Source organism: Ischnura elegans, chromosome X (assembly GCF_921293095.1).
Source record: "Ischnura elegans chromosome X, ioIscEleg1.1, whole genome shotgun sequence".
Lineage (NCBI taxonomy): Eukaryota > Metazoa > Arthropoda > Insecta > Odonata > Coenagrionidae > Ischnura > Ischnura elegans.
In genome coordinates, this window is record NC_060259.1 from 28,032,143 (window position 1) to 28,058,182 (window position 26,040).

Sequence of the window (26,040 nt, forward strand, 5' to 3'; positions counted from 1 at the left end):
GGGCCAACAATATGATAATGTTATAATTTAACAAACTGACGGAAATTCTCATTCAAATTCAAAGGTGTCAAGTAAGAAGAAATGTATTCGGAGTTATTGGTCATAATAATCACGCAGTTTATTGAATTTTTCTCAAAATTCCTGAGATGCATATAATTTGAAAATAATATGCGATTGCCACTCTTAAGTCCCGTTTCCTAAAGAGGTTGAAAATATCATCTTTCCTCAAACGATTTTTGAGTATTTGGGTCATTCCATTTCGCTTCAGACTGGAGTTAAGCCTTGAGCTCTCACATTGTCATGAATATTGATGCAAAGGTGTACCTAAGTTTTCTTGCCTTCGCACTGACTCGTGGACGTAGAAATTCAGAATTGAAGACGTGAAAACGTTTTAAATTCTAAGTTTCTTCGTTAGCGGATGCCAAAATGCCATTGATTGGAGAGATTCAAAAGTTCTTCTCTTTTAATTGGAAGGACGTTCACCTACATTTTCGACGTGGTGCAATTTGGGAAATGTAAATGTTTATAAATATTACAAAGGACTAAATTTAAGTATTTTAAGTTCATTTTTGACTATGAATTGTAAACATTAATAATAGCTATCTAAACAATGTTATGGTTCCATTGCCTGATATTTACGAATATGCCGTGGAAGAAATGAGCCGTTAAACATCAATTTGCGTTTATTCTTCCCCAGAGAATATTGCGTCGAAACTTTTGTTTTTGCGATAACCTTCATTATATAAATACCTGTTTATACCAGTTTTCTTTTTATTTTCACGAAACCATTCTAATGGTATTTTTTGTTTAGGTGGTAAACGTTTTTAACAATAGTCTAAGGAGGCTAGTCATTATCATAAGCATTGAGATATACTGAATTATTTTTTGAGTTATTATTGGATTATTATTTTGCGTAGTCCTATCATTGCCCGCAGGAGTTACCCCTGTATAATTTTTTTCGGAAATTGATGAGTTTTTATTGGTGCGTAAAATATATTGCATTGTATTTATTGCAATATTAGTATCTTGCTTAGCTAAAGGCAAGGCGGATACATGCTTTTGAGAAGTGCAGTGGCCGAGATATCGGTAAATACAATTGGCAATCGTTTTTTTTCTACATTAAGTTTAAATTTAAGTTTGTATATTTTAGAAGTTCGAGGAAATATTACCTTTTACTTTTAACACACCTTAAGCACACCTCTCCGCCATTCGAAGTAGCAAATGCCGTCGCAATTTATGGCTCGATTTCTCGTCTAGTCTGACGAATATTGTCTAGTAACTGGTGATTTTTAATTGGTATGATTTTAAAAAAAGTTATCAACTGCATTGATTTTGCTGTTATAGCATTATATTACGAGATTTTCTACTGTGAAAGCGTTTCACTCATTGCTACAACGTTGGAGCTCTAAAAGCTCCATTCAGTGCAGTAAGAGCTCAGTGGATTATATTTACAGAGAGGCATCACAGTTCAGATCCCAACGCAGGTTTGACGTCGGAAAGCAGCGTTCTCGGTAGTATCTGTGAGGGTAGCTTCCTTTTTATATGGTTCGCATTGCACATTGAAGAAGCGTAATAAGCTTTTCTGTAGGTTTTTCATCATTTACTTCAAGGAGAGCGTACTACATTACTAGCTTCTATCTTGTTTTACACCATTTGTAAATCGCAAGTTTTCAACGTATTTTGAATAAGTGCGCCAAACAATTTTTTTCATAGAATTATTCCAGGTTAGTGCATATTTAGCGCTGGCTATGAAAAAAATTAGAAAATTAAATTGTCAGTTATTTTGATTCAAAATTACAATTTTTCCGCTATATAATTTTAGTAGCTGCAGCACTTTCGTGGTTCTTTCTATAACCCATGCATATGAAAATAAATAAGCGGTATTATGAGTTAACAGAGAGTTAAATCGTGGCACCGATTGAATGAAAAGGATCTGTCTAAAAATTTCAATCTTTTTTATCGGTAATAAATTGAATGTATCGCCTCAAACTCATTTCTGGGGCTAACTTTAATCAGCACTGGATGCGTGGGATTTGTGGTTTAATTTTCGGGAATTTCACCTTCACGAGTACATCCCCCTGATTTTATGAGCGTTTTGCTGTGTTTGTTTTATAGGAATATTTGTGGAAAAACCTCGGTCGATGAGTGATCAGACCTCCACTCCGGGAGCAGATGTATCCACTTCCCCGTCGCTCGCCACTAGCTCAGTGCGGCCATTTTGCGGTCATGCCAGCAGGGCCCTGCTTTCATTCACTCCGGCCTTTATGCTGCCCGTTATTCATGGTTGCATGCGGTTCTGCTCATCCCCGAAGTCTACAGTGTCCTATTCCTTTCATTTATTTCGTTCTTACCCTGAATCAGCTCTCTATTAGAACATTTGGCCAAATATTACAGTAATTGTGTTAAAAACTGGTTTAAAAACTTAAGTTTTTATTCGAACTAAAAATACAGAATAACCACGCGACCACGGCCCGAGGTCCCACGTTTCATTTTACAAATAAATGACTTAATGTTCAAAACCAAATGTTTATTCGCTTATTAATTGCCTGTTAAAAATTAAAATTCACTTTACATTTGATTATGGGTTAAGGTAAATTCATATTCAAAATTTTGAGATTTTAGTTGCGGTATTGTAATGAATATAAATTTGATTTAAGATATCGATCCTGCCTGGAATCAGCTCTCTATTAGAAAATTTGGCAAAATATTACAATAAATTTTAAAAGTAACTTAAAAACTTAAGTTATTATTCGAACCAAAACTAAAAAAATCCAACCCACCTACCATTGCCCAAGGTACCGTTTAAATTTTATGCATAAAAGATTACATTTTCAAAACCAAAAATTACATTTGATAATTTAATTTCAGACTATGGTGGTGTAAATTCATCGTCAGATATTTGAGATTTTAGCGGCAGTATCGCAATCAATATTTTCGGAGAAAGAATTTGATTTAAGATGTTGAAATTCATGCTAACTACGTCAATGGTTTTGAAAATTTATTCTTTTATCAATACAATATAAACGTGGGACCTTGGGCCAAGGGAGTTGGGTTTATTTCTTCCCTTTTCTTCGAATAAAAACGTGAGTTTTTAAATTATTTTTTAATTTATATTATTTTTTTTTTTTAGATGAATATAGTTTTATTTCAATATTAGTTGTTATGTTATAAATAAATTCGATCACTTATATTCGCTCAGCGCTGAAAAAAGTTTTCAGTTATAGCAAGCCGTAAAAATGTATGCTGCAGCTAAGCGAATACAAATGTTAAATGTCGAAAATGGCGGCACATCCGGCTCTGAAATAGCGTAAGAGCATTGTCATCTGTTTCTGATATCTTCTGAAAATTTTAAATCGACGGCTTATAGGGAAGTGGTTACATTTGAGTCACAAGATTTAGCCCGGATGGGCAAACAAACAGACAAGAATGTGGCTTCATAACGTCGTGGTAAACATTTCGTTCGATTCAAGATCTCCCTCTCTCCCTCCCCTATCAATGCAATACTCTCATTTCTTGATCACGACTTTTTTTATCGGGAATCAAACTCCATCGCAGCCAAACGAGCTCTGCTCCTCCGTGTCCACGCCATCGCATGACCAACGGATCTCATCATTTTAATGGATACCAAATGTTATTCCTTACTCTCAACCCCTTTGAAAAGACTCAATGAAGCGTTTCATACCGCTCCGCTATTAAAAAGGGACGAGTCGTGCCATCAACCCCGCCGCCTCTCAATTATGAGTCGATCTAAATTGCCCATGAGGGTATCTTGACCTCAAAAAACTCGCCGACGGCCAGTCTGCCCCAAACGCCGTCCCCACCCCTGTCACAGGGAATAACGCCAAGTGCCGAGGTTAGGCGGCTGGTGCGGGGGTTGGCGAGTTATGCCTGATTCACACCACGGTCGTGACGACGATGGTCGGTACCATCGTGTAGCCCCAAAAAATGGTGTGAACGCGCGAACGTACCATCGCAAATCTCAGTTCTTAACACTGCCAATTTACGATGGTTGGCGTTGCTGCGCCTGGGAAAAAAAGCCATCTAATAACGAACGGTCGGAAATTATCATTCAAAATTATTTTATGAGTTAAGTCAGAAAACTGCGAACAAATTGAATTTGTGAAAATACCTGACCACCTCTCCAAGTGTATTCTCTCGATAATTTGCCGAATTGTTGTGGAAAAATGAAAGATAGGGAGAATACGGTTAAGTTCTTCGGAGTTTGTAGTATCTATAATGGATATGTACGTCCAATGCTGATGGAAGTGAATCTTTTACGGTTACAAAGTGAATCTTATCAAGTACGATTCATCTGCGCTTCATGGAAATCACCGAGATAGTCGATTATGTTTTCGGTAACTTTAAAACTAATAGCCTTTTGGTCAAAATCCTACTATGGAGAAGTATGGATTTTACAGGGACATGTAGCTTTTACTCAATATAATCACATAATATTAATGAAATTATGCGGGATGTTTTCGTACGAATAGAATGTGATTATTGTGTTCGATTGCCAAGCGTGTGATCAAAATCAGGAATATTACCCGGCACAAAAAGGTGCGAAAAAGTACGGTATTTTTAAGGTTTCGGACTTCAGGCGCTGAACCAACAAGATTCGAAATGACTTTAAGTAATAAGGTGCAAAACCCATATAATTACATAAAGGACCGGTAGAAAATAATATTCGAACCGGAAAACAACTGATATTACGCGGAACAAAACCATGATTTTTGTTTCAGTTCAGACTGCGGAATGGATATTAGCCATATGTTAATAATGTAACCATGCATCTTATCAGTAAGTGTACATAACGACGTATGAAATGTATTAGTAACCATAGATAGCAAAAGGGATAATGCCAACGGCTTCAGGCATTCTGTGTTTGATCAGGCTTAATTTGGAGTACATTTGTCTACTTAAAAGAAACCAAAGAATACGACCGAAGCACGATTTTTTTCAAAGATTTTTCTGCATGATCACGTATATTTTTATTTATTGAATGTGAATGTGTTTGAAAATAGCGAATATTCACGCAGAAATGCATTATTATAATTGGAGTGCTGTAGCATGCCTTCCAATAACTTTTGCATCCCAAGTTCGTCCTATCACTCGCATTAAAATCTAAAAAAATTTGCTCAAGGTATTGAAGGGCATAATATTTTTAAATAAAGGCCATCATATGATCAAATCAGGGAATAAAAATTAAAACTAAATGAACATGCTTCCAATTGAATTCTCATAAATATTCTTTTATGCTGGTGGGATTTAAAAAGAAAAGTGTTAGGGGTGTCCCTCCGAGTTATAGGCTGAGAGACATTTTTCTGGAATTTTGTCATGCGTGGAGACTGTAACTCGATGGGAATCCCCTAAAATATTCGTTCATAAGTTTGTCTACTGTCTTCAAAAGCAACATTAAGAATCCGAACGAAATTTACGAGAAAATGTTTTCTCATTTTTATCATCCGTTTCGTAATTTTAATCCTAGGTAGAGAAGAGAAAATTGCTAGACAAAACGCTAATGTGGAGTATTTTGTCCATGAAAACACTCTGGTACCCCTAACAGCTTGGCGCCCTAATCAATTGCTTCTGCCATTTGATATTACGCCCTGATATTCTTTGAGAAAGCGAATGGATTGGTGTGGTGGTTAGAGCGATGGCTATCCACCGTGTGGTTTCGATTTTTGTGAAAATTCCACATAGAAAAATAGTCATTCCCCTTGACCAGGATTTGAACTCGGATCCTATGGTTTCCGGTCGAATGCTTCAGCCAGTCAAGATACCGAGGCGTTATTCCCCTTTGTATTTGCGAACTATATATTTTTGGACTTAATCTGGTGTTGTCCAAAAATTTCTGTAGAAGGGAATGATTCCACGGTAGCTTAACTGGCTAAGGCACTAAACTAGAAATTTGGGGATCCATGTTCAAATCCCGAGTTAGGCGAATGATTTATTCCTATTTAAATTATCGCACAATTTGTGCATTGCGGTTGAATCCGTAAAGTTATCACCGTGGATAGTCTCCCAGTATACTAAAAATTATGGGTTCGATTTCAATACCCCGGTGGGCGAAAATATTTTTCACCAAAACCCCGCTCCCTGCTTGAGTTCAGCGTGTGGAGGCGCTATGAATACACTCCATCCGTCGACGGGACGTAAAGCCGTAGTCTCCATGGCGCCGTTCTCTAGCGGGCTCCCCAATCTCCCTTCGCTACGCTTCCCGCATGGCGCAAATTATCTCAGGTGACGGTACTCCAAACACCATCCCATACGTTAATGGGGGAAGCTGTGATATTGGTTGCCTTCGATTGGATTTTACGCTTGCCGGCGATGTAGGGCGATTGCGCATCTTTCTCTTCCATTGTTGATCCTTCTCGTAACAGAGAGCTTTCGTGGGCGGACATCTTACTCGCGACACCGAAAGCACCCGTTTATGTCATTTCGACGTTGTTACATCCTTCTGTTATGCTTTGTTTAATAATCATTTTAGAAAAAGAGGCTGTAATGCCGTAATTTCAAACATTTTTACCGTGAAAATATCTACTTCCTTCCATCATTATAATCGTGCTAATTATGATTCTGCTAAAATAGTGGCGTAGGTTGGAGTCAATGTTATTTTTAGTTTTCAATATTATCATACATTTTTTAATGACATATTTCGGCATTCTTTGTTAACCTGAAAATAGTTTGAATACATCGTAAAACCCGAAATAGGATCATAATCATTAATCATCTTTTATATTATCAATACACTGTTTCGAAACGCATATTGCTTATCATGTCAAAAAGAGAGATTCAAAATCGCATATTTTATGAATAATTTTTTTACCTGGGTCCGAAAGTTAATAATATCAGGTGATTTAGTTTCGCTATCGCTCCGAAACCATATCACATCGGGTAATTTCATGCCTCACTCGGTGCGCGACTATATCATACATGGTCATTTTAGGCCTCACCAGGTCCGGAATTTTACTTTAACGGGCAATTTTTCGCCTTTCCAAGTTCGGAAAATAGGTTTTGTTTTACCCTGGGTCTCATCCCTGGTCGTAGTTGACAAAACATAGTTTTTATAATGAAACTATTGCTTAATGGGCTTCATAATCTTGCAAAAACAGTCTAGGAATATATGTTGCATACGTTTGGTGGTGCATATTGAGTTCTTAAATGTATCACAAACTAAATAAATTGTTCCTTCAAAGCAAACCATATTTGAACTCAGTGCTAGCCATCAATACTCCTTTTTGTATTGGTTGCAAGTATTTCTCTGTACTATCGGGATAAATTAATTTGCTTTTGAAGCTTAGAGTTATTAATGTTTTCAATGCATGCTGAAGCGATTCTTGGTTATCGTAAGCACTAATGCCTAATTCAAAAGTCAAATAAAGGACTAATTTAAAATATTATATTCTTAATTTCGTATATGTGTGATATATACCAATATGTACAATAATTACGTCGGCTGGAGCAGTACGCACGAAAGAATCGAATGTCTCGGTACCTTGAGTGTGGCATATCTTTTCGCACGGAAGATAATACATCGGTAAGAGTTTTATTTGCAGTAAATATCCCGGCAGCGTTTTAAATTATTTGAAATATATCAACAATAATTATATGTAAATATAGACAAGACAAATATCACTTTTTACTGACGATATTCTACATTGAGGACAGCACTCAGTTATGACGTTAATTCGAGAACAAAGAGAAAGAGGGCTCAAGGGGAGCCCTTCGAGGATACAACACAGCGGGGCCGGGAACCAAGTCAGAGACTTATACGCTCATATCACCCGGGGAGGGGGCGGAGAGGAGGGAAAAAGGAAAGAGGCGCCGCCGCGATAGGAGCCTGTCGACGCCCCTGGGGTAGGATAGGGCAGGAAGGGACGGGACGGGGAAAAACACCTTAACGCTATAGAAGCGAAAAGGACCCAACTAATAGCGAAACAAGGCAAACCATTAATGTTCCAGCGATTTTAGAGGATTATCCAATGAGGAAGAATAATCCATCGATCAAATCGCTAGATAAGGTAATTCGAGAACGTGTGAATGGGAAAGTGATTGATACGGACATGCGATACATCGTGGTGTGAACCGGGCATAACTGATGCTTTCACGGGCAATAGATGCCGAGTGAGTTTAGCCTCTTCTGTGTGAATATTCGATCAGCCTGAGCTTTGATCAAAATATTTTCGGTCGTTCCGTCAAGGCGACACGATTCAAATAGATACAACATTTATTACACGGTCCGTAAAAAATATTTGTTTCGTAATTGGTGACGTCCAACCGTGTTGTAAAGCAAAATTATCGTGCAAATAATGTGGGTAACTAAATGCATATTTTAAATTGATTCTTTTTGAAGTTGTATGAGGTTATCATAGTGCTGTGGTCATTTAATCAACGTTTATTACATTTAATTATAATATTTATTTGCTAAAAATAAAAAATTGGTTAAGGTGAGGTTTGGTGCCAATGCTGCCAAGCCATTATCTCGACATGCAGGCTTCAACCAAATATTCCTTTGACTCTTCACTTTCAGCCAGGAAAACTTTACTTTGTGAATCTGTTGAAGTGCTGGTTGTTAAGGGAGCAAATACACCGTTTGCGGTTTCCAGGTAGCGCATTCATCTTTCCGTCCACACCTAAATTTTAAGTATAGCCATAGAAAAACAATATTCCTTAAGGTTAGTGACTTCAACTACCTTAAAAAGAATATTAGTTGTGGTAAAATTGATCTGCAATTGCAATGAGCGTAGGTAATTTTTAAAGAACTCAAAAGGTATTCTACCTATCAAAATCTATAAATTTTTGCAAATTTCACGTTTTTGTGACAGAAAAGGCTTGCTTCAATTTTAAAAGTATTTGACAATGTGCTATTATTTAATTTTACGTTAAATTCCTTGATTATTGTATGTTATTCCCTTTTTAAATTGGTTTGGGTACATTAGATACCGTGAGATGAAGCTTTTTTTAATAAAAAAACATATTTTTGTGCAGGAAAGCTATTAAAAAGAAGAAAACGGTGCTATGATCATTAAGTGACTCTATGTTGCTACATGCGGGCTTGGAGACCGACGAGCGTACGAGACCGACTGTTTTATGTACCATTGGCGTGGAAAGAGCTGGTCGGTGTTAATTTATTGTTAGTGAGACCTACAACCTGTGCTATCAAGAGGATAAAAATGCAATTGTGTGTTGAACGGATATTTAATGGGATTTTATCAGATACATGAGGCCTTCCATTTCATTGCTGTTATTTTGATCGTCATTAATACCATAGAATAGGTTTAGAAGAGGCTAAATAATTATGCTAACAGCTCAGCAGCAGTAATAAAATCGAAGAGTGGGTGCATTTCTACTTAAGAGTATATTTTTTCATTTAAATTTTCTTATTTTTTGGATCATGAAAGTTATTTTCCCTTGCGACTATAAGTTTTTGATGTTTATTTTTATCGAAATTTTATGAAGACACGATTTTTGTACGCTTGATCCTTGATTTATTTTTACCACTAAATAATAAAATTTATTATCGGAAAAGAGAAAAATGGAAGTTATTCTTTAATTCGATTCCTTTGAAGTCCAATAGAAATAATTTTGGTTTTGAATCGTCCATGTCAATTTACGGAAGTAGCTTTATCGGGTAAAGAATCCCCAATGGTCTTCCATTAGATGGATAATCCGTTATCACATGAGTCAATCTCATTATTCCACCCGTGATCTTCAATCCCACCTTTATCGGCAATTTTAACGACAGCGTTATCCCTTTTCATTGAGCTGACAAAATAACCGATATCCAAAAACGCCAGATCAATAATCGTACAGATCACTTCGCGCTTCTCTAATGACTTTTAATGAACTTGACGCCCATCTCTCCCTCCACCCAAGAGATCATCTCGCACGTAAGCTTGTAGCCTCGTGAAATGGAATACGTCTTTCCTATCTTTTATTAAGTAATTACTGCATCTCTTGTGATTTGGAATATTATTTATTTTTTAACATCCATATTTTTTGTGAGAGCGTTGATATGCATTCACTTCTGCCCTTGCCAAGAAATATTTTGGGTATTAGCTCTCTTTATTTATAAATCCTTCTTTTGAGTGATAGGCTTTCAGCAATGAGCGTGTTTGTGACTTCGTTTTGAATGAAGGAATATTTGCCTTCAAACAATTGAATAGTGAAAAAACGATTCCATTACTATCTAAGTTTATTTCAAAACCTTATCTTGAACATTACACTCTTAATGGCGTCGATATTCATCATGAAGGTAAATAATGATAAATCCTAAAATAAAATAATGAAAATAGGTCTGATATTTATTTGGTTGAAGTATTCGTGAATTAATTAAAATATTAGTCAGATTAAACCGTTAAGATCCTTAAACACAGGAGGAATAAACCTTGTTTATAGCTTTTTGCACGCCAAAACTACCTTTTAGAAAGTAATATCCAGTGACCCATTCATTTGATTTTTTTATCCCTGGTAGCCTGTGATTCCAGGCGAGTGGCTGCTTCGGCACAAGTCTCTTATATTAAGCCCCGACCTTTTACATATCTTCGTTCACGTGGCGCTCTAAGCCACCTTAAATTGACTCGCGCACCCGAATGGAATCTTTCAAATTTTACGATTTCCAGCGCAATAGATCGTATCTTTGAATCAAACTCTTTGGGCCATCCTTTAAACGATGGCTACCGCATTCTTTGCTTTTGTAATAGAGGGCAATTTGAGCGGAAATGTTTGTAGTGGTGTAGAACCGCAACATTTAGCATCTCAGCGTCTTTTCAAGTTATAAACCAACAGTCACCTCCTATTAGCGTTTTTACTAGTTTCAGGGCATAAATAGTTCAATGGAGGAATCAATCTGAACAGGTTATGGGAGTGAATTTACATTTGACACGAGCATGTAAACATCTTCCTGTTCTTAAGAATGGGCTTTTCAGGATCTTACATATTGAGTATAATAATTCTGAATTGAGGCGGTTGCCGGAATTAATTTAGGCACGAGTAAGTGTAATATCGTATGTAAGATAATTGTTTCAAAGATTCTGGAAGCCTTACTCATTTTTGAAATATTTTTGCGGAGCTTTAGAGAATATTTCGTTGGATCGAATCGGATTCGTAGTAAATACGCCCAAGAAAATCTTCTTATTCCTATTTTCTGCGTTTTCCTTTGGTAAACCGTTTTGTGTCTTCAGTGGTTTTGAGGAATGCAAATTGGGGAATAAAGCGATCGAAAATGTTTCTCGAGCATTCTGGAGTCTCAAGAAGAAGCGTTCCTCTCCGATTGTAATGTAAGGATATAGAACTCTTCTCTTGTCATTAAAATGAGGTGTAGTACACGCTCGGTTACCGGTATTGAAGGATAAACCTCTCCGATTCGTAAACCTCTCCGAAACGTTCCTCTCCGATTATAATGTAAGGATATAGAACTCTTCTCTTGTCATTAAAATGAGATGTAGTATACGCTTGGTTACCGGTATTGAAGGATAAAGATTATTGAGGAATTTTTCCTCACTATACTCGTTGCCATAATGAGGAAAATAGCGGGAATCCGTTAACCCTTTAGTATTCAGGCAAGATGAAGTTACGTAACTACTTTCGTCGGGTCATATTGACCAAAAACTTAATCCTTCAAAGTAATAACAGTCACATAATTGGCAATAAGTCTGAGTTATATTAATAAAAAACTAAAACTATTAAAAGCATTTTATATTGTTTCTCCAATTGATTCAGTGCTTTCATGCATACTTTTACAAGTAATTTGAAAGTACTGAGCTCATTTATCAAACAAATGCATATACCGCTCGCGACGAGTCATAGAGCGGTATTTTTTAAGACGCAAACAATTACGTTGGGTGGAAACGCGAAATTATGATGCATTATGTATATAGCTGGACATAAAAATGGCATGGAAAAAGAATAGAAAAGCACGTTATGAAAATATATGGGACGCAAACATCTCCGACCATATGGAACCGACGCGACTACTCAAGGGTATAATATATATAGTTAAACCTTTATTTCATCAGAATTTGGATTAAAATTAGCTTTTACATGATATTCTCGAAGTCATTAAATGTGTTTAACTTGCCCGGAGGGAAATGGGTATAGTTTTTTAAAAAAATACCCTTTTCATCGGCAAGTATGTTGTTTAAACACGATGAGTACACACTGGGCCATTATCCCAGGAGCTATATCGCAGTGACCTCGTTTCATTGGAAACTCATTTTCACACGCATACAATTATTGTTGCGGCATACGTATAACTGCAGGCTATTGAATCATTAAATGAACCTTTAAATAATCAATAATTGTAGCTTTTGTAATTGCATTCGTTGACATTCTTTTGGCGGGTATTAAAATTCAGTAATTTTCAGATAGTTTCCATTTTTCCATTGCAATGAACGTGTTCATATTTAAAAGGAAAAATTAATGCATTTTCTCCGAGAATATTTAAAAAGTTATTTGCTACTTGTTTGACGTCGGTTGCATTAAATGTATCCCTTGGAGATGAATATTAGTGAACCGTTTGTGAGGATAAAGTGCGTTTTGTATTTACGATACAAAAACTACCACACTCGTGTGGTCGAATTATTTAACTAATTGATGAAATTATTGGATGCCACATCTCTCGAACCATGATTTAGTGGAGGTGTAAAATCCATGCATATCGGAAGAAGCACATCCGAAACCAAATGATTTGCAATTTAAAACAAATCATGCCCTTGTGAATCGTTGAATTCAGCGAATATTTTTCTCACTAGTGGCATCTACGATTTACTACAGGAAATGTATAATTGTGGATGTAAATAAATGTAAAACTCTTGCATGTTTTATAAAATGCGAGGGCAGTTTTTTTCCAACATCCGATTAGCCATAAGTAGGAGACAATTTTAATCGATTTAAGAAGACAAAGGAACAGTAATTTTGATCATATTACTGAAAAGTTTTGGAAATCAATGGAACAGGCTTGCCGTGGATGGAACGAATGAAATTATTTCATAGCTAAAATATGCCCATTTGTGGCTAGTTTTTGACATAATCGCCTTCACGGTTGAGACATTGGTCGTGCGTTTGGGCGAGCTATTATCGACCCCGTCCATAGAATGTTTCCGCAAATGGCTTTCGATAAGTTTTACTGTCGTCCTGAAGCTAATCGGCCGTATGAAAAACGCTGCCTTCCCAGCAACATCTTCATTTCGGCGAAAAGATGGTAGTCACTCGTGGCTAGGTCGGGGTTGCTCGGCGGATGGTCAAAAATGAAGCGCTGAAATTGCTCAAGAAGGTTTTGAGTTGTACCAGCAATGTGAGGACGGACATTTCCATTGATCAAAACTATTCCAGAATGTCTGTTATTTTGTTTTGGATGGGTCACCGCCATCGTCGTAATATTCCGCGCTAGGCAGCTGCATTAACGGTTGTCCTCAGCTATATGAAATCGTATAACTCATTTTTTCCCTAAACGTGGTAATCATAACCTTTCGATTATCGAAAATTTCGTCTTAATTTCCTTGGTGATTTTTCTGCATTTATTGTTGTCATTGCTGCTTTGTTTTGGGTGCGTCATATTGAAAACATGTCCTGGCGCAATCGATTTAAAAGTTCCTCTCTTTTATTGCCATAAGATTCAAGGCGTGTCGAAGATGAGGCCATTTGGAAAGTTTTATGATTGTCGTTCCGCAGTTCGCTGTTGACGGGAGAATCAGTTGAGGTGGCCGGATTTATATGACTAGTGCGCAGCTTAGACTTACAACTTTTGCCCAATAATGACAAAGTATGTGGTACGGAGGAAATTTTTTCCGAAGACTTTATTTATTTTCAATGTGCCTCTGTGTGTTGGAGCAAATTAGTGTTTCTCTTTCTCTGCTCCCTTCACCAAGTAGGCAAAATATCATCAAGAACTTTTCACCTGAGTAAGTAAAAAATTCAGACACAAACAATAGAGTATAAATCACTTTCACTGTGAGTATTATGTAGTTTCAATTTTTCAGGAATAGGTAAGTAAATTTTTCGGTGCAAGTTGCGTCCATAGGATATGCAAAAATTTTGGGGTTCCTAGTCGAAATACTTTACTTAGAAATACATTCCTTATAGTTCCATTATTTCAATAGTGATCTCAAAGGAAATAATTCTCACAAAGTATTAGCCAAAAGGTAATTACTTATTAGATATACTTCACGCGACCAGTGGCGAATTCAAATGAAAAAATAAAATATTTATTTGGACTGTAGATTCAAATATTTTATATTATCGTTTTATCAATATTTTTCAAAAGAAAATAAGAAAACATTGGCCTCAATTCAATTTTTTAAGTTGAATTCAAAGGAAGTACTATGATAAATAAGCTTGCATGACGCAGGTAGTTGAAATTCCAATGTAAAAATATATGTTATTTTAACTGTTAGCTCAAATATTAACACTGCACTTGTTGAAGCTATTTATGGAGGAATCTTGCAACCACTTGGTTTTTTTTAAACAATTCACGTGAGCAGTTCTAAATTTCACTCAAAAGAATAAAACTGTTGGCTATCCTTACCGGTTATGCTATTTGCTTCATAAGAAAGGGGTGTATACATTCCTTTGGCTACCATCTGCCTTAAATTAATTCCTTAAATTAGTTTCATATATTAAAAATATTTGAAGTCGCCATTGGAAACATGAAACATATTCATGCGGTGAGTTCTTTTACTTCATAATCATAAAAAATAAGAGAACTTATATTTCTAATCAATACAAATGAGATGAAAACAAACGCTAATGTTGGAGTCAGCCAATCAGACCCATTCAGGATCATATGACCTGAGATTTTGGCATTTCGATCTTGTGCGCATGCGCAGAAGCCACCAAACGCTCTTGCATCTAGTTCGCCTGAGGGTGAGCGGTGAGTTGCCACTCGAATGTGCTCGCATTTCCGCCAAAGGATTCCCAATCGGCTCCATTGTGAGCGCTCGGTCGAGGAATGATTGTCGCTCACGATTGCCTTCTTCTTTCCCTCCCAATCGTTCTCCGCTGCGTTCGCTGCCCTGCAATCCCATCGGACGCAAATATGTCCAAAGCTTTACTGCTCCCAATTCCACGTAAAATTCGCAGACATTGATGATCGATAGGACTTTTGCACGCTTCTTGTTTCAACTCTTTTATCGCTCCCCAGGCTATCCTATCCGCTGTTTTTTTTCGAACTCTCGTCATCCAACTCCCCCATCGGCGCTCCATTTTTTAGACTGTGACGTAAACGACTAAAGGAATCTAGGAATTCGTCGTATTTTTCCGGCTCAAAAATTGGAATTTTGTCCACGTCCATTGTAATATAGGAGAGGTTTTATTTGCGGATTTTGGATGTTCAAGCACCGTTGAGGTGACTTTGTATTGACATTGAGTTACCGATTGGGTAATCAGAACACCACCATACGTAGCGCATGCTTTTAGTATTTAGGGAATTAGTATTTTTTCAATTAGTATTTGGGGAATGCAGGAAATTTAATTATAAAACGCATATGACTTTTTGCAAATGTAGAAAATGTCAGAATAATAACCAAGTTTCAGTCGATAAAAGTTGGGAACCAAGCAGAAATGTGTATTTCCACGCAATTTCATCATGCCATTCTAATTGATGTATTTTATTTAGATTCTTGTCACTGTTTCCAGTATACTTATTAAACCTTTTAAAGGGTGCTCTTTTAACTACTGTGATTCTCCTTAATCTTACGGATTCTGGGTTCGAACCCGGGTTAACTGTCCCGATAACCCTATACATTAATACATTGCGGTTCCGAACTAGAGTCTGAGTTGACGCACTGGTGGGCAATTGTGGGCATTTGGTATCTACTTCGAATCGACAAGCAAATGAAGTACTATTCCTAAATCTTTTACGTGAGTTAGTTGTGACTTATAATTCCATTGTAGTTTGTGTTAAAAAGTTTAGGACTTCTGTCTTTTTCCCATGGAAAGAGACAGTATAGGGTATTTTCAAGTGTTCAAGCGTAGATAGTTTAGACATCACGTTGTTCCAAGGCTTTGTAAAAAGTTTTGTAACGGTACAGAGTCAGCAATGGGATGAATAATTTCAAAAATCTAATAACTACAAAAACTAATAATTACTGAAAACCTCGTTTCAGGATTCGAACATTTTTGGAATTTAGCTTTTTCTGCGCAGAATGATGATGATAAAACGGATTGACCAAAAAAGCAATGAGAAAGTCCTAAGAAATTGGGAGAAAAGAGAAGTCTTCTAAAACCCTTAAAGAGAAGACGCGACATTATTGTTTGTCACATTGTGAGACATGATGGCCAGATGAAAACAATCGTAGAAGGGCAGGTGGAAGGGAAAAAGGGCAAGGGATGGCTCCGAATCGGTTACGTAGAACAGGTTATAAAGAATGTAAAAGAGAAGAAATGAGTCCCTGTGAAAATGGCAGTGGAGAGGAGAGAGGAATTGAGAGCTCCGTTAAACCAATCTTAGGATTGTTGACGCATGATGATAATGATGATGAATTTATAACATGTCTTGAAAAAATAATACCAAATACGACTGAAGTACCTACTGCATAAAACAAGTAACTTAGTCCACAGTCTCGCGCACGGGTGTAAATACATATGAAGGATGAAATTCGCTATGATAAAATCATTTGGCTTAACCGGGATAGCCAATTGATTTTTTTCGTGGCGAATTCCATCTTTGGTACATTCGATCGGTCGAGTGAGAGTTAATTATTTATCGAGCTTATTAAGTAATCCCTGAACCGGATTATCCGGCTGTGATTCTCTGCATCAAGAAATCTTTCCCCGCAGCTTTCCCCGTTAGAGGTCACTGTTCCTTTCTATTCGCCTCCAAGTCACTCCATCCTGAGCATCCCTTGCAGTCAACCCCATGAAAAACCCTAGTCGAACCTATGAAAAGGCTAGCGAATAGGAGAGCGGAATAGAGAGCTGCGTCAAACCGATTATAGGATTGTTGATGATGAGCTCCTTATGGCATTCATGCCCATGTAAATACAACCTTTCCCAACGGAAGACGTTTACCTAAATTTGCTCGATCGTATCCTCACTCCCCCATCCAACCACTCTAGATCTTTTCCGCCCTCACAGCTGCCCATTGTCTCCGCCCAACTTCTCCCCCCCCGCCCCTTCAAGCACCTCACCCTCGCCTTCTGTCCCTCTACAGGCTCTTCAGAACCCTCGGCATTTCCGGTTTCGCCTTTCCCTCTTCGACGATTGCCCATGTAACTCCTTAGGGATTTATTTAGGGTCTTCCTCTTCTCTTCTTCCTGCTCCTTGGTAACTCAGCCACATGTTTGGGATTTGTGAGAGACATCGCAAGCCTGCGTTTGGCATCCTTTGCATGCTTGGTATGGTGAGGAACGCCACAGCCCTTACCGTCTCGTTGCGATCGCTCGCCGAACAGATAAAGTATATTTTTGTATAATGACAAATAAAAGAAAATATAGGGAATAAAGGTTTTCTTCGCAGTTTCTGAGAAATTATGTTGGCTATATTCATAGTATTCATTCCACTATTAGTTTTTGGTTGTAAGGATGTCATCATCATGCCTCTGTGGCCGCCATGTAACAATGCTCTGGCCATAATGGGCTATTTCATCATTTTTCAATAATCGTCGTTTGTGATAGAGTTGAGAAGTGGCGACCCGTATTTTTCCGTCTTTCGATCAGTCGTCTGCTTCTCGAGCTGATCGCGGCGAAATATCGGTGGGTTTGCCCATTCCTTGTTAATATCATGACGTCGCAGACTCTAGTCAAGCGGCTTACCGCTTCTCCGCCATTTCTCGGCCTTGCGCAACTTTCTCACGTAGTTCGTGGTCATGAACACGCTAATGAGCGATTCCTCCCATCAAAGATCCAAACAAATAATGAAGCAGAACTTAAATGACGTCGCTAACTTGCTAACAGACGAATGAAAAATAGGCTTTAAAATTTGCATTTTTTCATTTTAATGTTATGAAAAAATGGCTGAATGAGGAAGTCATTTTTTTTGTTATAACTCAACTTTCCCATCCGTTCACCGGACTCTCATGTAGAATATTGATTTGACGTCTAAGGGAACGACCCCATCGCAAATTATTTTCACGAAAATTCCAAAGTATCCTCTTCCAACAGCACTTCATCGAATGGCGCTAAAAATTGAACTTTCCATTCTACTTTTCGTGGGAGACATGCTCGCCTAAATATTGGAAAAATGTTAAATACTATTAGAATATTAAGATCATAGGGGTGAATTAGTGATATAATCTTCATTTTACCATTAGAAAAACCAGTGCAATAAATTTTTGGCGTATTTCTGTGCAATATTTTTACTAAATTGCAATTGAATGCTGCACTTAATGTCAAATCACGTTATATAAAGAAAAATGGCGATATGGTCTGCTCTTTAAGCTAGAATATCTTTTAGTTTGATGACATAGGCTTTGAATTTTAGACGTCTGTTTGTTGGCATCAATGGGGTTCTATACGAAAAAATAAATTTTAAAAATATACGAACATTATTTTCTCGGAATCAGGAAATCGCGGGTCTCAATGTCACCCTAGTCTCTGTATCGTTCTGCCAGTGCTCTTTTCTGCCGACTTCAATCGGCTTAATGATCAGGCCGACTGTATAGATGCCGCGGATTGGGTATGGGCGCATACGCGGTTTTCCCTTGCCATTTAAAGAACTCTTATAAGGGCTTACCGCTTTTTGTCAGGAAGATAATATCTTACGGTTCTTTTTCCGTTGGGAGTGCATTCAGAAGCGGGGCTAATGAATCCAACTGGAGCGTGGTGCATCTTAAACGCTTCCAAAAAGCCCAAGCGTTTCACTCTGGAGTGGTGCGACGTACAGTTTTGTTAAAAGTTCGTGGCCCGTAGATGGATTGGGTTTGCATGGATGGTGGATTCGGAACGGCTAGAGACGGCACTTTGAGTGTATCAAGCCCCGTAAGGAATAAATACGCCTAACTATACCTACCGACGCAATTTCCCGAAATCCCTAGGCCGAAACTTAGTATGCACTGAAGGGCCGCCAATCGGGTTGTGCCTTTCGCTCAGGTATTTGGAGAGTTCGTAGCTGAGCGCGTGATTGCAAACGAGAAGCCCCGGTTCTATAAGAGCTGTTGCGTTCCCCACCATACCATGCATGTTAAGGATGCCAAAGCGGCCGGACAGCTATCGGATTTTCACTCGGAGAACAGCGAGGTGCTGTGGCCGAGTCCGTCTTTAAGTTACTGCTCATCGTTAAATAAAAGGTTGAGTTTCCGGCTTAATTTAATGGAAATTTTTGTTACTTATCATAATAGAAGTAATCATTTATTTAGTTCATGGCATTATATGCCGAAACTTTGGTCGATTGAAATAGATGTGGAAATAGACAATTACTTTCATCGTGTTCAAGTGCTTATCTTCGTATTCAATGGCTGCATTTACTTCTTTTAAATAATTAGTAAAGTAATGAAACGTTACTTATCAAATATTTTGTTTGATGATGAGAAATATAAGAAAATAAAGGGAATTTCCGGGTCACCTTCAAAAGAGGTTAAATGTGGTCTGTTTTTTCATTTTCTTTGAAATTATTTCGATTGTATTCCTAGTCATCCGTTTCATCATATATGTATTACTGGAGATATGCTGATCAAAATTTATGGTCGAGGTATTTTACTCCCAATACTCTTAGATTAGAAAAATCTGCACTCAGTGTTATATGATACATTTACGGAATATGGTATTTATCTCTTTGTAAGTACTGGATTAGATTATTCTACAGAGTACATAGTTTTCTTAATTCTCTCGTAAGGATATAAGTAATTATCTTCGTCGTGTTTCATGAACCGATATTTAATGTGGCGTCATTTGAAGAGCGATTGTGGAGTTGTAGCCTTGATCAAACTGGATGAAATTTTAGACGGGCAAATGAGGAAGTGATTATTTTTGAAAAGATATGCAGCTTAGCCTCATGTTGCGATCTCTTGCCAAAAAACGGGATTCATTTGCTGCCGCAGATCGAAAAGTCGGTCTCTCTGTGTTACTGGAATCGTGGTGTGAAGAGATAGCTCAACTAGTTTGACGTTTTTCTTTTGAAAATGGCGTTTTATTTTCTTTTATCGTCTTGTACTCTTCTTCCTATCAATTTGGGTGTTTACCTTTACGCTTATTTTATCTGGAGGATCATATTCGCATTGCATGGAACAAAAATCAAGGAAATCAACATGCAAATCAAGGAAATCAACATGCAAATCATGGAAATGGTGCAACATTGCCGAAGCCTTTATTATAACAGCTGACTTTTTCTGTTCCGTCTATATATTTCATTTTTAATTATAATATACCGATTATCCGCCGTGTGAGTTTAAATTTGTCATTAAATAATTTTCCGCCGTTGCTTTTGCAAATCTTCGAAGGGCTTTGATTCATTATTTATTCTGGTACAAATAATGATTATTTTATTTATTTGCATCAACTGCAAAAACAATCGAGGAGACCTTTTGCATTGGGCTTATAAACAACGTGTTACATAATGTAGCGCAGCAAATAAACTACATCAAAATACTTAATTCACTTTAAGCCAATCATGAGCCATAGACACTTTCACCTACGTTTCGCAAATGTAGTTCATTGGTGCATTTTTGTTGTGCAACACAATATTACCGCTGAAAAACTCGCTAATGTTTTATTTCTAATTTAAATTCTCTCTATGTACATAAATCACTGTTTCAAAAATATAAAATATTGACATTAAAATTGCTATAAGTTCGTTACAAAAATCGTTATGTACTTTTACATTCTACCACTGTTGAGCATTTTTTTCTCCGAAAAACTATAAATTTTGCGCATATAACTCAAAATCGCATACAAAAATGCTCCGATGTTGCGCAGGATAAGCAAAGGCACCCCTAAAATCTGTTGGAATCCCCGAAGAATAGAATTCCACGAAGCCTGAAAGTTTTCTGCTTGCTGATCCGGAAAGAGATGCGACGACAATGGTATCTCACTCTGCTGGGATTCCTACACATGGACCTCCCTTACGCCCTCACTCGGCCTTGCGCGCATTTTTTTTTTCGTTCCTCGTTTCACGTACACGTTTTCATGGGTCAACGGATATTTGCTTCCAAGCAGTTGTGATAATCCAAATGAATACCATAGAGAAGCGGTCGGAGCGCATTATTACGCGTGGCTTGGGTGGGATCATCCACCCTAAATCACATTGGCGCCGAGCGACTCCCTTCCAGCCTTTCTCGCTGGCACCCGTGGGGGCCAACTTTTGATTTTCCCCGCTCCGCTGTGAGCCGCGCGTTCGAAGCGATAATCATATTTGTCTCTGCAATTGCGTGTGTGCCGCAAGGCACAGCTTACTACTCCTGGAGCGGAGGGGTTCGCGAGCGTCACAAAGGCTGTCAAAGGATTGGGAGGCAGCTCGTGGAGGGTGCGGGAGGTGCTCTCGTAGCGATCACGGCGCCGCCGCGGCGCAAGTTAGAACTAGATTTTTCCTTTCAATCTCAGCGTATAGACCTAAGTATAACTGTTGGTTTAAATAATTTTTGAGCGGCAAGCGCTGATAGTTACTTTTATTCTTGCAAAAGGTCAAAAATTTGTGAAAAACTGATATTTTAAGCAACTTATTTAATCATTAAAAATGTTTGGCCAACATAAATGTTAGCCCCTCATTATCAAAAACAATATTGAGCTCAATATGTATCCTTTACAGAGCCAAATTATTAATTATATTCTAATGCTTAGGGAAAAAACCTTGAAATATTATTTTTGATCTCGCGTATTTCAGATTTGATTTTTATTGATTATAGGCGGCCTGTAAAAACTGAATGTAATGTTTTGGAAAACATTAGCATCATTTTCATATGCCGGGCACTTTCTAAAATGTGGATGTGTCATTCCTGGTTGGAAATGAAAAAGTCGAAATTATAATTTTTGGACAGCTTTTCGATGTTTGCTTTTGTTCACTGTGCGCCGTCACTCCTCATTTTTTGTGTTGCAACGACCATTGGCTGCGATCACAAGCATCAATGCTAGCCCCTATGAGCAATGAGCAGTCAAATCCTCGTGGTTATCATTCTCTTATTTCATCGTTATAAAACAAAGTTATCATCTGCTCTTTTGGACCCATGTATTTTAGTATAAGACACGGTCTCAGGCGTTACTTTGTGGAACTGCTTCATCATAGAATAAAATAAAATTACTTTGCTCTATTTCACACTTTATTTTAAATAGCACTCTCCGGGTTTCAGCATCTAATTCTATCATCAGGATGATAGCATTAGATGCTGAAACCCGGGTCGTGCTATTTAAAATAAAGTGTGGAATAGAACAAAGTAATTTTAATTAATTCTACCATGTATTTTTCCCATGCATAATGACCTCGTTCTTTTACTCAGACGGCATAATCATTTCATGTTGTGCTATGGTCAGTTTTGCTCTGATGATATCCTCTTTACAGCGGCCCTAGAAATTTACCGCAGTTTGCATATCAATGCAGCATCTAATGAAGTAAGAAATACCATTTAGATTCTCTCTTTTTACGTACCCTAAAGTGGGGTAAAGTGGACCAGGGGAGGTGAAGTGGACCACTCAAACAGTTCCGTGCTCATCCTCTCCTTATACCTAGCGGATTACTCTGGAATTACTTTAAGAAGTCACTGAGCAGGCACTGGATTGTAGTGTGTGCACTATCAAGTGTGGTATCGTGATATGTTAAAGTTAAAATTCATGTTAATATGAAATACCGTGTTTCACCTAATTGAAGAATATGCGAAAAACTTATGTTTTATCTTAATATTTGAGAGATTTTATTACCTGCTAATTGGATTAATCAAATCGGTACACTTTTAAGGTTATGTCGACTCTTTCCTTATGCTGTATGAAATGCTGCTTTAAAATTCATCTGAAATTATGAATGGTTGTTTTTGTAGGGTAAAGTGGACCGCCATGGTTCATAACTATGTGAAGAAGGCTGATTTAAGTATACCGGGACTAGCCACGGTGATAACTTTTACGGAGTCACCCGCTATGCACAAATTGTGCGAAAAATCCACAGAGGAAAATCCCGGTCAAGGCGAATGATTTTTCCTCTGTAGATTTTTCGCGCAATGAAGAAGGCTGGACCATCGATGTGTCACAAGTAGGCTGAGAAAATTTTGAAATGTACATGGGAGCAATTATAAAGTGGCAGAATGTAAATTAGGAAAGGTACGGAGATTTTTGGTGTCCTTCGAACAACATTTCGTTCTTGTGTGAAATTTTTAAATCCTCTGAAACTTGGCAGAAAAGCCTAATTTCTAATACCTAATAATAAGTCTAATTTCAAGTATACCTCATTTAGTGGCCAAATTATCCAGCGTAATCATTCCTTTTTCGACGGTGATGTATTATATTTGAAGCAAGTATAACTTTTATTTTAATTTCATTTATGTTTCGACAGCGTATGAAACACGCGAAGGACTAAAAATCACAGACAAGTTCATAAAAATTATATTTATTCCATCTCATCAAAGTATAAAAGAAGTCATATACAACAAATGGAAAAAATTTAGTGGAATATAGGTACCCCGTAGGTTAGTCTGAATTGGGGTTACCATCATATATTACCTTAAAGCAGTGGCTCGTAGAGATTTATGAATCTTTTTAATCGACTAGCAGAAAAACAATTTAGATATTCTAACATGTATTGTGTGTTGTGCAAGAGTGGAATATGGAAAAACCTTAACAGTTATCAATTGCAATCCAAATACAAGATAAATCATGAATTAGAAAGTGAAACGAAAAATATTTTTTTAAACTTGTAGGAACAATAAATTTTAACCGTTCAAAAAACAAAAGAAATGACGAATTCAATACCCTCAAAATTACACAATAACTTTCATCCAATTATCAACAGTTCATTGAAGTATCACTGTATATTTGCGCAAAATTCGAGATACATTTGGATCTGAGAATCATAAAGTAACTTTTGAGATGCGAAAGTCACTGGAGGCCCATGTAAGGACCAGCAGGAAGGCGTACTTGTTCTGGGATCCGAGGGAAGTGCTTCAAATTTCGGTGGGGAAGACGCAAGGGGGAGGAATAATGGGCGAGTAATGAGTGGAGACGGATGGAGAATGTTTGAAATGAAGGGGAGCGGAATACGGAGGCAAGGTATTTGAACAGGGGGGATGGGCTGAAGGGAAATGTCTTGGGGGAAGACGAAAGTGGGACGGAAAGAGGAGAGTCGCAGTTATCCATCAGAAACACGTGAGAACGCAGAAAGTGAGTAGATAGTAGCTGCTTAAGAGTGACAATTAATGACTGTTTTGATACTCGAACACACTTGTAATACGCCGATTCGGAATTTGTCCGATTGAATTTGAGATAACCGTTACTCGTACTTCCGGAGAAACTGATGCGGTTATCATTGCTCTCAGCTTATTTAATTAATGATTCTTAATGAAATATATAAAAATAATGAAAATTTATTATCATGGACTTCTGAGTCCTTTAGACGTTGACGGATATACAACCAAAATAATACATTTACATAATCAACAAATGAATAAAGCGTAGTAGAAAAAATAAATGCAACTAAAAATCCTGAATTATGTGTACCCATAGATTGAATGGATAAATAGAGTGAACAGCAATAGGTAGAGTGAATGATAACAATAGCAACACTATTATAATAATAATATTTAAATAAAACAATATAACGGGGATAACACTGAGTAGAGTGAATGACAGTACAACAGTACAGAGAATGCAACAGTCAATTTCTATTTTAATTTTATCATATTCGGGTTTCTTACATTGAAATTTTTTCTTTTAAAGCTTGCCAAGGATTTACTAGTTTTCAACTCATATATGCTCAAGCTTCAAGATCCACATCTGAACGCAATAATTAAGTAGATAGTAGATGTTTGCGAGTGACGGTTAATGACCGTTTTGATACTCGAACGCACTTGTGGCTCGTCGATTAGTAATTTGGCCGATTGAAGTTAGGATAACTCGTACTCGTACTTCTGGTGAAATTGATGCAGTTATAATTGCTGGTTTGGCATAGCTCTAACTAGCTTTCCTCTGCGGCTTAGGACCCTTGAGAGCAATTTTTGAGGTAAGAAATATGAAATTATGAGTATGCTACTTTTTTATGCTGTGCGGGTACGTTTTTTTCTAAAAATCAAACAAAATTATGAAATATCCAACAGGTAACATTATATCTATAAAAAAGTATTTACGGAGAAACTTTTTTTCTCCCATAATCATGCTTATCCAATAATCTATGCATTTTCTCTCGCTTCCTGATAGCAATGAATCTGCCTTAGGTTTGCTTTTATTCGTCTTTTATTAGATTGATATCAGCGTTTCTTCATTCCCGGTAATTAACCCAAGTGGGGTTTTACTAATAGCTGTTTGCTCACTTTAGTTGGTCCAAGACTGGAAATTGGAATCTATTCTGCTTCTTTGTGTTTGTATATCGTATTTGTTTAACAAATCACCTCGCTGCAAATAGCTCTCAACAGAAGACTCGCTGGAAAATCCAAAGGGCTGTTACAGAAGTCTGTTATAAAATCATGAATTTTTAATTTGTCAATGTTGATCAAATCCAATTCTGTATCCATTTTTAATCCATTTCACTCAATTCAATTGAAAAACATCCGTGTGAGTGTTACGTAAATTTTTCCAAGGGCTGGTTTTTAAGAGGCTTTATGTACTCTGCTCGGAATTTGTACCCACAGTTCATTAGTTTATTTCACAAGATACCGTCCGTCTCCATTCGCACCCTTTAGTTATTCATTTGCAGAGCCTAGGATGGGTCAATTAGTACAACTGTTGTTCATCGCCAAATAATATTTCACGGGATGTCCAGGGGCATTGTATCACGGGAATGTTAAAAAGAGGTAGAGGCTAAGGTCGTCTGGAATTTAATTGAAATTTCTTCGTATTTTTTTAGTTGCGAATTTTTAATACTATATCATTTAATGTCAATTTATTTATCTACCAATATCAATGTTGAATTACTTTCATTGCTTAAGAGGACGTATTTACTTTATATATCATTTATCTACTTGTTTTAAAACACCTGTAA

At 37.3% G+C, this 26,040-nt stretch overlaps 1 protein-coding gene across 4 annotated transcripts in view; it reads left to right on the plus strand.

Moving 5' to 3' along the window:
- The window catches only part of LOC124170556 (Ig-like and fibronectin type-III domain-containing protein 1), a 381,562-nt gene that overhangs the window by 276,005 nt on the left and 79,517 nt on the right, over window positions 1–26,040 (plus strand). The window lies entirely within an intron of this gene.